Source organism: Episyrphus balteatus, chromosome 4 (genome assembly GCF_945859705.1).
Source record: "Episyrphus balteatus chromosome 4, idEpiBalt1.1, whole genome shotgun sequence".
Classification (NCBI taxonomy): Eukaryota; Metazoa; Arthropoda; class Insecta; order Diptera; family Syrphidae; genus Episyrphus; species Episyrphus balteatus.
In genome coordinates, this window is record NC_079137.1 from 81,214,543 (window position 1) to 81,230,261 (window position 15,719).

Consider the following 15,719-nt stretch of genomic DNA (forward strand, 5'->3'; position numbering starts at 1 on the left):
CAGTACACTACGCACTGCGCTACCTCGCCCACGTGGTTAGCTTCACCCAATTGCAGGTTTTCTTTGTTTATCAACATGCAAATGAATAGACTTAGCATTTTTACTAGCTCCTTCAAGTATGATTATTGTTTGTTCGGCTCTTTCATGTTTTTCTCCATAGTCTTAAGCATAGCAACAATTCGTTTGCATATACGAAAGTAGGAAAATAATCATACTTGAAGGAGCTAGTAAAAATGCTAAGTCTATTCATTTGCATGTTGATAAACAAAGAAAACCTGCAATTGGGTGAAGCTAACCACGTGGGCGAGGTAGCGCAGTGCGTAGTGTACTGGCTTCTGAACTCGCTTGGTCTAGGTTCAATACTCAAGTGTGACGGAAGAAGTTTTTCAAATCAAATGAAAAAATTACTAGACCAAGCACCACACACAAAATGGAATTAAAGGAGTCTGATGATCGGATTGGCATCCGTGAAACAGTACTGTAACTCTAGCCATAAAAACACTTGGTGGTAGCACCTTCAAGATGTTGTTGTTGTTCAAAGATTATAATGGAATTGACGGAACAAAAAAAAGCAGTCACTGCAAAGTATGGAAACATACGAAAAAACTGTAAAGATAATAATTATTCATGAAATAGGAACGGAGATAAAACAGAACCCTGAGGCACACCGTTTTTATCAAATTTGATCAGGTAGAAAAAGATATTTGAACAGTTACGATATTTTAAAAATCAACTAATGTATTTATGTATCGTTTAATAAGAAATTGAATAAGTTTTACGTGCAAATAGGTATCTACAAGAACATGTTAAACCTAAAACGCCGCAGTCCTCATGAGTGCATTCCGCTATGAAACAAATTTTAATAAACAAAATTAAAGAAACCATCTGCGTAGACGCATTTTTGAATATTTTTGAATACAATTTATATAATTTTGAAGTTCTCTGCAGGCCTTCAAGTATTTTATTTGATATTTTCGACTGAACAAATACAAAAAAAAAAAATGCGATACTTGAGATTTTGTTCTTCGAAAAAATTGAGCACAATGTCAATTTAACTTATAATCCCCTTTCTTTTCTTGTATAAAACATAATGACAATTATTATGCGTATCTAAGATATTGTATGACATGTATGCTTTCTGCTTATATAACCTTTTTACCCAAGGGAATCCAATTCAATTTTCATCGAAAGCAAATAACAAGGGTGTTTTACAAAATGACTCTTTGCATGAAAGAACTAAGAATAAACCTTGCCTTAGGCATAAGAGGTTGAAATTGGAATCTTTTTTCTTGACATTTTCTAAAAGTAGTCTTTTAGATAGTTTATTGAAAAAAAAAAACAGTGGCCTCTTTTTTGAAGAAGAAATGACCTGAAGGAATTATAAAAGGATTTTCAATAAAACTGAAATGAAAAATCCGCATAATTAAGGTTAATATTAATAAATTTAGGGCTGTCTGTAACTCAACACCCAATTAGTTTACCTATCTTTAGGTTATGGCCTCTGGGAACAAATGAAACTCAAGACATCATTCATAAAATTAGTGGGCTTATTGGAAAACCTTTTGTCTAAAACCTATAGAATGAAATCTTCTTGAAATCTGAAGACGATCGCACTTTTTCTAATCAGATTTTCCCATTTGCAAAATGCCAGAAAGATATCGCAATTTCGCAATAAAACATTCAAGTCGCAACCAAATCCATCTAAACACAAATTGACAAGCCCGACAGCGAGAATTGCATATCGCTTTGTGTTTTTGGATGGCAATCCTCGACATATTCAATTTACTTTCTCTTTTTCTTTTTTTGCCTTCATCGAGGTGGATAGATAGAAAATTCCCTAAAACATAAAAAGAAAAGAAAAAAAAAATCCTAGAAATTGATTTTGTCCAGATTTCTTTTTCGTGCGCATTTTTGATAACGTCCTTGAATAGAAAAATGGCAAGCTCTTCGTTTTTATTTTATTACAGGAAAAATATGTTATCTGCACGTCCTTCCTTTCATAGACGACTTATATACCAAAGAGAACAAGGACAACATTCACCAGGAACAGAAAACCTTGCTTCCATTCAAGATACAACTTTAGATACTCTATATACGCTCTCTCACATACCTGCACACAACAAATTGCTGATTTTGGCAAAGACGACGACGACAAGTACGACGTGCAGGGTATTTATGCCATACTCATACCTTAGAGCCCACATCAATCCACCCCATCCACCCCCAGCATGTACGCAATGAATTGGCAGCCAAAATTTCGAAGTCAGAAGGATGTCTTCATCAGTTTTTTTTTTTTTTTTTGAGACGAGCGCGTGTTATGGTAGGAGGGGGGCTTCGCACAATGATACCAAAAACTGAGTTACGTGCGAATTGCTTTTATGATTCCCATGCCATGTGGAGGCCTTCTGAAAATCACAACCATCAGGCAGGGGCTAAATAGCCCTCGCGTGAAACTCTGTATTCCGCAAATTCCAACAACTACTGTGCCATTTCGCTCTTGAAGTCTTGAATGTAATTTGTAAACGTTCGTCGTCGACAAGAGAATATTTCATTTACCTACAACTGCGCGCTATCAATGTTTGGCGCGGTATGGTGCAGTGACGGGATAGATGTTTATTTATATCCTTGCGAGATTGCTAAACAGGAGCGTTTCGCAATATTCATGAGGCCTTTACGAAACGTGTAACAAGGCGATTCGCAAATATCTATAAAAGGTTTGCGAATATTTGCGAACGACTTAAATAAGAAAAAAAATCGTTTATATACCTTTTTTATGCACTTTGCAAACATTCGCTCTTAATTTGCGGATAAATTGACTCAGACCCAGATGGCAAATCGTATTTGCACAAAATTTTTGAGAATTAGCAACCATTGGATCAAATCTTTGCTTTGGATTTGCCAGCAAATTTCCTGAACACTTTTTTGCAATAGTTCGCCAACCATTTGATTCGCAAGACCCAAATCGCAAGTTATGTTTCGAAAATTGTTTGAAAACTTAGACAAATAACTTGCCTGATGTTGTGAGCATATTATCTTTTATGAAGTCTCGAAAATATGACTTTGCAATATTTCTGAGGTTGGTCATTTTATAGTAACAATTGACAAATTGCGCAAGCATCTCTTTGCGGCACTTTGCAACTGTTGGCAAGAACGATCTATAAATTAAGAATTTGTTTTTGAAAATTATATGGGCATCACAATAATTTGCTAGATTTCTATCTCAGTCATTTGCGAACATACGAAAATAAAATTTCTTAATGAAATTTCTTAATTTGGAATATCAAAATGAATCATTGTTATTTTCACTAAATCTACTTCTGCTTCATTGGGATGGTTCGCAAATATTCGCAAACTGTTTGTAGATGATGCGCAAGAGCAAAATGCCGTTAAACTTATAAAAAAAAAACTATTTTATATAATTTATATGAAATTTTGAGCATCTCATATCCATTAGTAACGAAGCTTCAAAAATATAACTTCCCAATATTCTTAACAATTTGTAAGAATTGCTGACAAATCGTGTGAAGATGTCTTTGGGAAACTAGCTGTTCGCAAATGTTCGCGAATAGTTTTAACACTTCTTTGGGATAGTTTGCGAATATTCGCAAAGCGTTTGCACGTAATTTGCATCAAAATCGAACAGTTTCATTTGCACTAAATACCCGTCTTTCATTGGGAAAGTTCGCATATGTTCGCAAACTATTTGTAGATGATTTGCGAAAGCCAGATACTTGAAAACTCATCAAATAAATCATTTATGACAATTTAACCGTGTTTGCGAAGACCAAACTTTTTGAGGTCACATGAAAATATTGTATTTGAGATGTTTGTCTTTAGGTTTTTGCAGCGCCTTTCATGTTTTAAAAACCTCATTACATCCCTGGACTTATATGACACACATGAAATAAAGACACTATTACGTAGAGAATCCGTTTACCGCATCTGTTACAGGTGAAGGATGTGCGAAATTTTCTCAAATTACATCATCCTTGAGAAGGGTGGTTAGGTTTGGTTTGGATTCCTGAATTGGCGCGATGCTTTAAGCAAATGAAGATGGTGGTTTCTTAGCTTTATTTTTTGTAAAGCATAATATAGCTCTATTTCATCTATGCCATGCACAATCCTACAATAATGTAATAAAGTTCCACCAACTTTTGTCGAATAGAATGCTTATATATTTGCGGCATCATGACTGAATAGCTAGGCTATGTTATAACATTTTGGCTTTTAGCGCACACGTGCAAAGCTAGGATAACACCTAATTTAACCGTCTAAACGTACATACACAACACATAGATGTAATTTTATGTTAGCATTTATAAGTTTGGTTCGTGTTGGGGTAAAAAATTTCCTTCATGAATCTCATCTTTTGTTATTCTAATAAGAAATAACAAAAAACAGGCAGAGTATACGTACAGATGTCGACTTTTGTCTTTATTTTAATAACAATAATAATAATAAGCTTCCCCCTCTTTTCATCAAGTAAGAAAGGCATTTTTCTTCTTTCTTTATAAACGTTTGCTTGATTGAAGGCTTAAAGGCTACCATTCTAATGGTGAGGGGTTTAATACGAGATGATGTGTATGTGGGGATATGACGAACATCAACATGATGACTTTGGTTTCGATTTTAGAATAAATAAATATAGGTACCTAAAGAAAAATACAATATATCCTATACAGCAGATTTATCACAAAGGTAACCTAACAACTTAAAAGTAGATTAAATATGCGATCAAAATTATAACATTATTGTGCGCTTTGTTAAAAAATCATTCATCGAACGCATTCCCGAGTAAAAATAGAAACTGAATTTTTAAAGAAATAAAGAAAAAATAATCTTGACCGCCGCACCACAGCTGCACCATAGCCGTTTAGCAGAAAATTACGGTGCACCACCGCCGCACCACCACCGCACCACGACTGCACCACGTCCGCACCATTTCATTTTGTATGCAAAATTCGCTGCACCATGGTACATAATTTTGGATTATTGAAAAATTAAAAATTACCGACGAGAAGGAGATTCGAACACGAGTATCCAGAGCACTTTCAATTAGAAGTCCAAGGCCTTAACCACTCGAAATTTGTTGCTTAACTCAAAATAACTTTGAAGACGACTTAAATATTTGTATAAGTACAAAAATAGAATTTTTGATCATGGTGCAGACGTGGTGCGGCGGTGGTACACCGATTTTTTTCATACAAAATGAAATGGTGCGGAAGTGGTGCAGTCGTAGTGCGGCGGTACAACGCTGCACCACGTCCGCACCATTTCATTTAAAAAAAAAATGAGAAAATATGAAAAAAATTCGCTGCACCACGGTACGGCGCAATAGAAATTTTTTATAATGGTGCGGACGTGATAAACAATAAATTTGTGTATTCAAAAACTGGTTTAAAAGAAAATATAGGTATACTCCTTACATTGGAGACAAACGAAAAGATGCCTTTCAAAAAAATTGGGAAATTTATCTCATTGAAACCAAAACAACCCATTATTCTTTATCCTTATCCTCTATTCTTTTATATGCATAGTGTCTGTCCGTTCGTCACTGTCGTAATTAAACCCATTAACTAGATTCTACATAACATAGATACCTTTAGCCCAAATTTTATGTATCTTCTGCTACATTCTCTTCCATCAAAGGGATGGGGGATCCCATTCAGTAGCCAGCCAGCCACATCCTCACATCCTTGATATATTTATACATTATTCGATGATACCTATACTTAACAACACACAACTTGTTTACGGCTGACTTATGTTTCCAGGCATACACAAATTAATCCCATAGTCTCATTATCGCTGCCATGGAACAAAATAGTTGAACCAGACTCTATTAATGAACCCTAAATAAAAGAGAGAACACAAAAAAATAATAATAAAAAAAGAAAAACAGGACCTGGGTCATTAAGTAAATCACTGTCTTCTACAAAATTTGGTTTTGTTGTTGATGTGATGGGATATCTCACATCTTTCCCCCATCGACATCTCTCAAAGGAGAAAAACAACAACGAAAAAAAAAATTTAACCAAAACCGGCCCCAAGCAAAGTATCTCTCTACACAACATATAGATGAGTCAGTCAAATGCAAATGTGTACTTATTCCTCCTTCGCAAGCAGAGTCTCGCATCAGTATAGTTGCCATCACAACCATTTTAGATCATTCCTATCCTGTCTTGATAGATGCGTCATGCCAACCGCAGAGCACTACAAACATCTCTCTCGTCATCATCCTCCTCCTGATTCACGGTTATTAATTAATTATGCCCAAAACAGAATCTAACAAGTTCCCTTCTTAAATATTAATGATGCACTACCCCCAAAGGGGGAAATCGAGAGTTGTTGTTGTTGTTTTTCGTGTCGGTTGAGACTCGACTTGACAGTACCTGCTACAAAGTATAGAGACTTTCTCTATAATATAATTTCGCTATTTTCGGTTTAATGGCAGCAAAAAATTATTATAGGTCCCCTGGATTGTTGTTGAATGTTGAGGTTTACTCATCACCAGTGTGACCAAGTTAACGGAAAATGAAAATGTTTAACTACTTGTAGTATTTTGCTATTCGTCAATGATTGGTAAATTACAATTGGTAAGTGGTAAGTGTACAAAATTCAAAATGACAGAGTACTTTTTGCCCGATTTTTAAATTTGCAAACCAAATTCACCCCACAATTCAACTTTTGGATTTATTCCGCTTGAAACTCATGATTTTTTATTAGTTTTTCATTTTATAAGGTGAATTTGGTTTGCAAAACGATTAATTCAATTTGTCAAGAGTTAAACCAGTTTGAACACTTAATATTGACCCACACCAACAAAGAATGAGGACAAAAACTCGGCAGACAGAATTTTTACATAAAAAAAGTGGTTGTCTGGAAAGCCGGTTTATGGACGATGATTTTACGTGATAACGTCATAAGAAAACAGGTTGTGTGTTTTTGTTAAAAAAAAATGATCTCAAAATTATTTATTTGTCAACTTTCTTGTTTAATATTTTTTTTTTAAATGAAGCCATATATTAATTTAATTATACAAATAACTTATTGAAACAAGAATTTTTCGTAAAAAAAAAGTGAAAAATCGAACTTTTATTCTCCTAACACCATTCAATCCTTTTTTTATATATAAATTTTATACCATCTGAAAGCCTGTTGTTTCAGCTCAAAATATTCACATCAACCATGCCTGTACGAGATCTACAAAAAGAGGTAGAATATTTTGAACCCAATCAATTTTCATCAAAAAAAAAAAAGCAAGAAAATCAATGATCTTTTTGATCAATTACCTTAAAGTCCATTTTTTTAACTGACAACTTAAAATAAATTGTATATCATCGGAAAGCTTATTATTTCACCTTTTATATGACGCTTCAATCATATTTCTATGAGAATTTTTTAAAGCCAACCATGTCGAAATTTTAAACTGAGAATAATAAATAAAATTTGTATCTGTTCTAGATCAAAAGAAAGAACGTATTGAAAAATAGAACATTATTTTACCGTTATCTCAAAATTGTGACTACAAAATTGATTGAAATTTTGCACAGATAGTCCTGTTTATTATCTAACCACAGTATAAATTTCATTTATTTATCTGTTGATGAAAAAAAGATAAAAATAAAAAACGGTTAAAAACGGTCAAAAAACTAAGGACAAAAAAGCTTGTTTTTCCCGTTATTCAGTCAAAAATCATTTGCAAATACCAATTTGCGCATGCATGAGATTTGAGATTTTTTGAAAGTTACGAAAAATTTAAAAAAATAAAAACTCACCCAAAAATACCCCAAAAAAGTAGGTGTTTTTGAAAAATTCATATTTTGAAAAAAAAAAAAAAATTTCATATTAAAAAAAATCTGTATCAGAGACCCTTAATTTTTTTTTATTATCTATCGAATGACAATTTTAAAATTGTCAAAAAAATTTCCCCTACCTATAATCACTTCTTTGTAAAAGGTCTACCTCATGTTTTAGTTTTAAAAAACAATTTATAACTTGGTTTTGAATTTTTTTTAGAATTTTTTCAATACTATTTTCAGCCTTTCAATAAATTTATCTATCGACAAAAAAAAAATTCAACTTTCTACAACATCGCGTTTAGAAAATAGCCACTTTTTTTCAATTTTGTTTTACCCCTATTTACCCTATTAAATGGCGGAATTTTTAAAAATCCTTCATTTTTATTCAACTTTAGTTTTATATCTTTCAAATAAGCGCAGATAAGTGACGCACTGCTAAAAATTTCAGGCGGAACGGGAGAAAATGGCGTCGCTTTTTCGTGAATGCTGATATGGTTCATCGATTTCTAAGACGTTATCATGTCAAAAATTACAAAACCGGAACGTCGACATTCAGGTGTGGAATATTTTTCATACAAGAACGATGTCCCTTGTGTTTTTTCGTCTGATGACTTTGTTGGTCTGGGACAGTCTTTATTTAAAATCAACTTTCATACTAAATTTTACAAGTTAAATCCATTCAATTTATAAATCAAATAAATCATATATGGAATCTCAAAAAATGGTCACCCTACTAATCACAAGCGCATCTCTATTAGATTGTGAATCATACACGGTTGATGCGGTTCGGTTTTGGATCGGCTTCTGGTTGTGTTCCCTTTTATGTGCGACGACTATGAGCTGGGTGTTTTTATTTATTTTCTGTCATCGCATGAGTGGTAATATTAACATAATTATCCTGATATTGTATTATAATTGCCAGATGCCTCAAAGCAAGAGTCACTTATAGCCTGGTGGTCTTATATAAAAAAAAATAGAACTTCTGGTTCATTTCACACTCGACTTTTTTGCCTACGGGGACCCGGAAGAGTCCTTTTTTTTCATTCAATTTTATTTTTAAAAACACTCGAGTGTTTGACTATGAAAATGAAAAAAAATATGGAAAATGTGTAATCAAATACGGAAATTTATACCAAAACCTCTCAGCGAGTGTTCGCATTTTGGGTTCCAATTTCGATGAGCATTAATAAAAAAAAAAAAAAAAATTACTAATTTTTTTTTATTGTAGAGTCGTTTCTATACGTGTTTGGTTTACACAGGTTCTGCCTGCCTGCTCTCTTCTGTGCATATAAGTTCTGTATTTATCTTGCTTCCTTATAATATTTAAAGAATCAGTGAACCATAAAGTTGCAAAACTTTGTGATATTTGCGGTGCTTGAATTGAACACACACTCGTCATAGATCAATTTCGTGATGTGTACATAATGTAGGTACATGTTGTATGTACACATGACATATAGTTTGTTATATGATGGTAATGGTAGTTATATTAGCCTTTAATATGCGCAGTGACGGATTTGACTAACTTCCGAAGATAGGGCCTGAGATACTCAACTCCTTATTTTCCGTTCCTTATTCGCGGTCATACTTGCTAGTTCTGGCATGAAAGGCTTAGACCTTTTTGCTAAAACCCCGAGTAAAAATGGAGTTCCGCCGCACCAACACTGCACCACGTCCGCACCACCGTTGCACCACGTCCGCACCATTTTAAAAATTTCGAAACCACCGCACCGCGTCCGCACCATTAAATTTTGAATAAAAAATTCGGTGCACCACCGCTGCACCACATCTGCACCATAATCAAAAATTCTATTTTCGTACTTATACAAATGTTTAAGTCGTCTTGAAAGTTATTTTGACTTAAGCAACCAATTGCCAGTTCGTACAAACATGACTTGGTGGTCGAGTGGTTAAGGCCTTGGACTTCTAATTGAAAGTGTTCTGGATACTCTTCTTCTCGTCGGTAGTTTTTTTTTTAAATTATGTATAATGGTGCAGCGAATTTTTCATACAAAATGAAATAGTGCGGCGGTGGTGCACCAAATGTTTTATTCTAAATGAAATAGTGCGGATGTGGTGCAGTCGTGGTGCGGCAATGGTGCGCCGAAATTTTCCGCCAAACGACGGTGGTGCAGCTGCGGTCAAGATTTTTTTTATTTTTTTCTATAAAAATTCAATTTCTATTTTTACTCGGGGGCGTGGCAAAAAACAATCGGGAGAATCAACTTTTGAATCTTGAAAAACTGTTTCGGATTTGATTCGATATTTCGGATTTCAAAAGGCTCACTTCCAACTCGAATCGGCCATGTTACTTATTCAAACTTTAAACGCTCTTCCCTCTGTGTTGGCCCGAGTTTTTGCAATAAATGCAAAAATTCAAATGTACAAATGTAATTTCGGGTAAAATCAGAGTGAATTAAATTGATTAACGCATGATCGGGCACACACAAAGTACACAAAACAGTGCTCGCTTTCATGGTCTGGGCAAGGCTCTTGGCAAATGAACCACAATATATTATAAATTGCACCCAACACTGCATATTTACATATATCTACTCGTATCTATCTTTTAAACCTGCAGTTTTTACACAATATATACCGACTATGTACATTTAAATTCATGTATAACATTTTGGTTTCCAAGCTCTTGCAAGGCTAAACGGGTGAAAAAAAAAAACTGAAAAAAAAATATATTCGTCCTTTTTGTGTGGGCTGGAGAAAGAAAAACTTTTCCAAATAAATTCTGAAAGGCTCATTTCCCATTTTTATTTTTTTTTTGCTTTTTTGTTTTTGTTCTATGTACTTCAAAAGTCGTTCTTGTTGAGAAACAAGATGAAAGAGGCCTCCTGCACTTCATAAATTTTCTCTCAAGAAATCTCCTTGAAAAAGTTTCACGCACTCTGCCATATAACTTTTTTGCAACGAAGACGACGACGACCAAACACCAAAGAAACAGAAGAAGAAGAAAAAAACTCGGGCAGGAGCAAAACTTTAAATCCTTGAAAATTATTTTCCTTTCCGCCGGGACCGATATTAGTTTTTTCTTCTTCTTTGATTTTCTTTCTCACTTTTTTGGCATTCGAATCCTGGTTTAAGGATCTATTTTTTTTTTTGTTTTTTTTTTTATACTCAAAGGAATATACCTATGTAAGGACATTTAGTGAATAAGCACGTGCCTAACCAATCGATTTGAAGTCCTTTTTTTTTAGCAGTTATATTGCTCCTGTTTTACCGCACCAACCGCGCGCATAACTTCGTTGTGTTACGTTTATTCCATGCTATTTACTTTCAATGCGATTCTAATTGATTGAGATTTGCTCGTTGATTTATTTTTGGCAATTATTTGTTGGCTGTTTTTTTTTTTTTGTTTTGCCTGTGCAATTTTTGTGTTGTTTTGTTCTTCTTTTGGTTGAACTCTCTCAATTTCACACATAAAATCCGATGAAACAATACACAAAACAAAAAGTTGTGTGTGTTTCTGTTTCGTGTTGTTTTGCAAGAGAGTGAAAGCAGAGAGGGTTTCAATTCGAGCTTAGCTTTGAAAATTGCTTGAGAAAAACTCTGACATAATGTTAAAACTTTTCTCGAAAAAAAAAAAAAAACGGATAAAAAAGTTTGATTTTTGCTTTCTTAATGGAACATTGATGTGATCGAACTAGATTGGCCTGAGGTATGGCTCTGTATAACACTTGTATTGTGTACCTTCTTGGCCAGTGCGGTGGATATCTCTGGTTGATAGTTAAAAAACTAAAAAAGTATAATATTAAAACTCTGAAACATTGATTCGATGTGATGGCGATGATGATGATGGTCAGAGAAGTAGAGTGAAAAGTCCATTGGAAAGTTAAATAGACATCCGTCAGAGGGCGGTTTTAGAAGAGAGTTAAGGAGTAGGGGGAAAAAGCGCATGAATATAGTTTAATTAAGTTCTTGGAAAGTTTTCTTTTAATTAAAAGTTCAGTCGATGAGAGTTAAGTATAAACATTGGGTTTATGTAAACACACAAAGTTAGATTATACCACCGCTGTTTCATACAATCTTGAAGGCGAAAGAATTGTCTGGCGTTTTTGTATTAAGTCAATATGTACAAAAACCATGATGGGGAAAAGGATATGAAAACATATTGATAAATTAATTTTGACCCTGGATTTTCATTAGTTTCATTAAATCAATTAATTGTATCCAACACCACCTGAAAATCAAATATACATACATACATTAATTACCTTGGGGTCACACGTGTATGCCCTCCATTTATGTATGATGTCTCATTTGTCGACAAAAAACGCAGCCGACAGCGTTTTGGTATGAAAAAACTTAGATGTGACAAATGAAATATACCTAATAAATGGGAACTTCTATATGGCAACCCTATTTTAAAGAAAAAAATTGTCATATAACTAATACTATCACATCTTTTTAGCTTGATCAAATAACACATTTTTTGAAATGCCAAACAACAGCATAAATAGTGAATAAAATTAATAAAACAATGTAAAGAATGTAGGCAAACAAATACGGCAACCCTATTCAAATAAAAAAAAAAAAAAAAAAAAAACATTACAAAAAATTTCTTTTCAACAAACGAGTAGGTACAATTTTGTATACACTTAAAGGCTAAATTATATTACACCAAACAAAAGACAATCTCTTCTATTTTAAAAATGTCGCGTTGCCACCTCTAAAGTATGAGCAAATAGTTGGCAACCCTACGATAATTCTAAGAAACAATGAAAATACTTTTTTTATCAGCCAAAATGTATGTATGATAGAGTAGTATGAGATCCCTTTCTTTCTTAAAAATTTCGGGTGCAACCGTGCCATCTCTAAAAAACGAACATGTAGGTACTTGGCAAACCTACACAAATACTGAAATATATAGTTCTATGAATTTTTCTTGAAAAGGTAAAGACAAGTGCCAACGCTACTTGCGGTAAGCGGTGTATTTTTTTTCAACTGGGGTCTGTTTTCATTTCCAAAAAGTTGCACTTATATTTAACTGCCTGTTAATGTAAATTTTGTATGAAAAGTCGTTGTTGCACTCCGCATACCAGCGCAGCACTCTGCCAGTAGACCATGCTCGAATATTAAAGATGAGTGGAAAATATAGGGAGCTAATTAAAACCTCACATTGAAATGCAATGTTTTTTCTCGAATTGTTTAAGAAAAAACATTGCATACTTAAAAGATAAAAACATTGCATACTTAAAAGAACCTCTTGGAACAGACTTCTGTCACTTGAAAACACGAGGCTTCCTTAGAGCGGTTCAAAAAGGTCTTTAAAAAGCCTTCTTTAACTAAAATTTACAAGGCTTCCTCTAAACACTTCTAGTAAGTCTTAAGGAGACCTCCTTTTTTTCCAAAATGGTTGACTTGCGTTATCAAGCCTTAAACTAAACCAATACAAACTATAGCTTGTCGAATCAAAACAATTGAACCTTATGCAGCAAGCCAAATTGTTACATGGGTTGCAATCTTCTTCTTATTTATCCGAGACTTACTGCTAATTATTAACGTTTGATCATCCATTAAATTTATTTAAAAACGTTACGAATTCATGAAAGCTGCCGTCGAATTGAATAAAAATCTGGGGTCGAATTACGGCACACGATTACGATCATACGTTAACGTTTTGACTATTTCTGTCTCTATTTAATTATTAGAAAACGATAGGGACACATAGCAACCATTCGTTAACGAACGTATGCCGTAATTCGACCCCTGATTTATTTTCAACTAAAGATCCGGATTAGTTTAGTTGACATATTGCAATCAATTGATAATGGGCAGGTTCAGAAACGTTAGGGACTAGATATTTAGGTAATTTCTCGGTCTCTGATTGGTGAGCTGTAAAAAAAAATCCTTCCAATTTAGGTAACTTTATTGGAAAGCTGACTGGAAAGTTAGGCAAGAAAATTTTCCCTAAAAGTTTAGGAAAGTTTTTTTTGTCAACATGACAGTAGATTGTTTTTAATTAAAGAATTAATTTAGCAAAATTACATTTATTTGTGTGAAAACAACTAAAAAGTGCATTATCGGTTATAATTAATTTTATTTATTCATTACAGTTAAGTGAAATTTGGTGCCTAAATATCTAGTCCCTATTATTTCCTGAACGTGCCCAATGAGTTCAAAAATTGGCTAGACATTAAAATGTCAAGTCATCGTTCATCCACGTTCAAATTAAAACCAAAACAAAAAACATTATTTAAACTTTTACAATATTTAAGGGCTTTTAAGCAAGAAGTGCTCAAATGTCATACTGTCCACTTTGATGACACTGACGTTTGTTTTTTTTTATTTGAAAGCATTTATGAAAACTGTTCAGTTATTTTTTTAATAAAAAAGTCAGCAACAACTTAGCTAATAAATTCATACGAAAATTATAATTTAAAACCCGTGTTTTATTAAATTTGAAATTTGTATCTGTCATGTTCTTCATCATGTTGTCAGATTTGGCTTTGACAGATTCTGTTACATACCTATTATACTTTTAAGGACAAAAGTAGATAAAAATCGAGATAGCGGATAGCGCTGTGCGGAGGTGCGTTCTTTTTCTAACAATAGTCAACGATCGTTGTTATGTCAAAAATTATTGTTGAAGTGCCATTGTTAGAAATCGTTGGATTTTTTACAAATCATTCAGGAACGATTTATTGTTAGAGATTTTTAGACTGTCAAACCACCAGCTAAATTTCTTTTGAGAATACTTTTATTTTCATTATTATAACAAAAAAAAAATGGTTTTTTATTCAAAATAAATTATCTTTCATCAAAAAATTACAAAACTCTCTTTTTATTTTAATTTTTTCCGCTTATTTCCAAAAGAAAAAAACCTTTCAGTTTGTTTTGTAAACAAAACATACACTTTGACACATCAACAATCTCATGAATGTTCAACTCATATCATTGAGGTGAGTTGGAAATAGTTACTATTTGTAACTATCCCTTCAAGCAAACAAGTCCGACCTCGGTCCGAATCCGCTCCGCCTCAGGCGGAGCTGAGTCCGACATCGGCTCAGGAACGGGTCCGAAGGCGGTTCAAATTAGTATGGAAATTATAATCACCGCGGAGCCGATTTTATATGTATTGGTTTTTTCACCACGATTTCTCCTTCGACTTTGTGTTCATACACAAAAAGTTGCAAGTGTGTGAGTGCAACCCCGTTTTTCTCGGTCGAAGGGCGGAGTGTCTTTTCTGAACTCCGTTTTCTTGCTTGAAAGGATTTGACACTTAAAAACGAGTTTAGGAACGATGTTCATCTGTCAAATAGTTACAAATCGTAACTATTTTGTAGTTTAGGAACGACAAAAGTTAACGATAGTTAACAATAGTTAACTATTGTTAGAAAATGAACACACCTCGGAGGTCACCTTCTGTCAACTTCAAATGGAGTAAAAAGTATTTGACATACAGCTGTGTTCAAAATAATAGTAGTGCCTGCAACAAAATAACATTTGTTATATTTACGGTGCTTCTATGGTTAAAAATTTAATTTCTTTGATGTCAAAGTTTGTAACGGTCAATTACTAATAAATGTATCGTAATTTTAAAGTGGAAAAGAAGGTGCCAAATAATTTTTCAATGATTTTTGGTTGTTCTTTCGAATTTGACCTGTTCAAAATAATAGTAGTTAAAGTTATTTTTTAAGAATTTAAAAGCGCTTTATAACTTAGAATATTTATTTTTGGTTTAAAAGTAAGTACTCATATAATTTGAATAATTTTTCAACAAAAAACGATTTGTTTCGGTTTTAATCTATTTAAAGTTCGAAGAGCAAAACACTGCAGTTCGGATAACGGAAACTTATACGAAAGCTGCTTGAAGAAGGGAAAACCTACTTGGAAATTCAAGTTTATATTAGGATGCTCCCCTACAATGGTAGCCAATGCAATAAAGTCAACGAAAAACCCGAA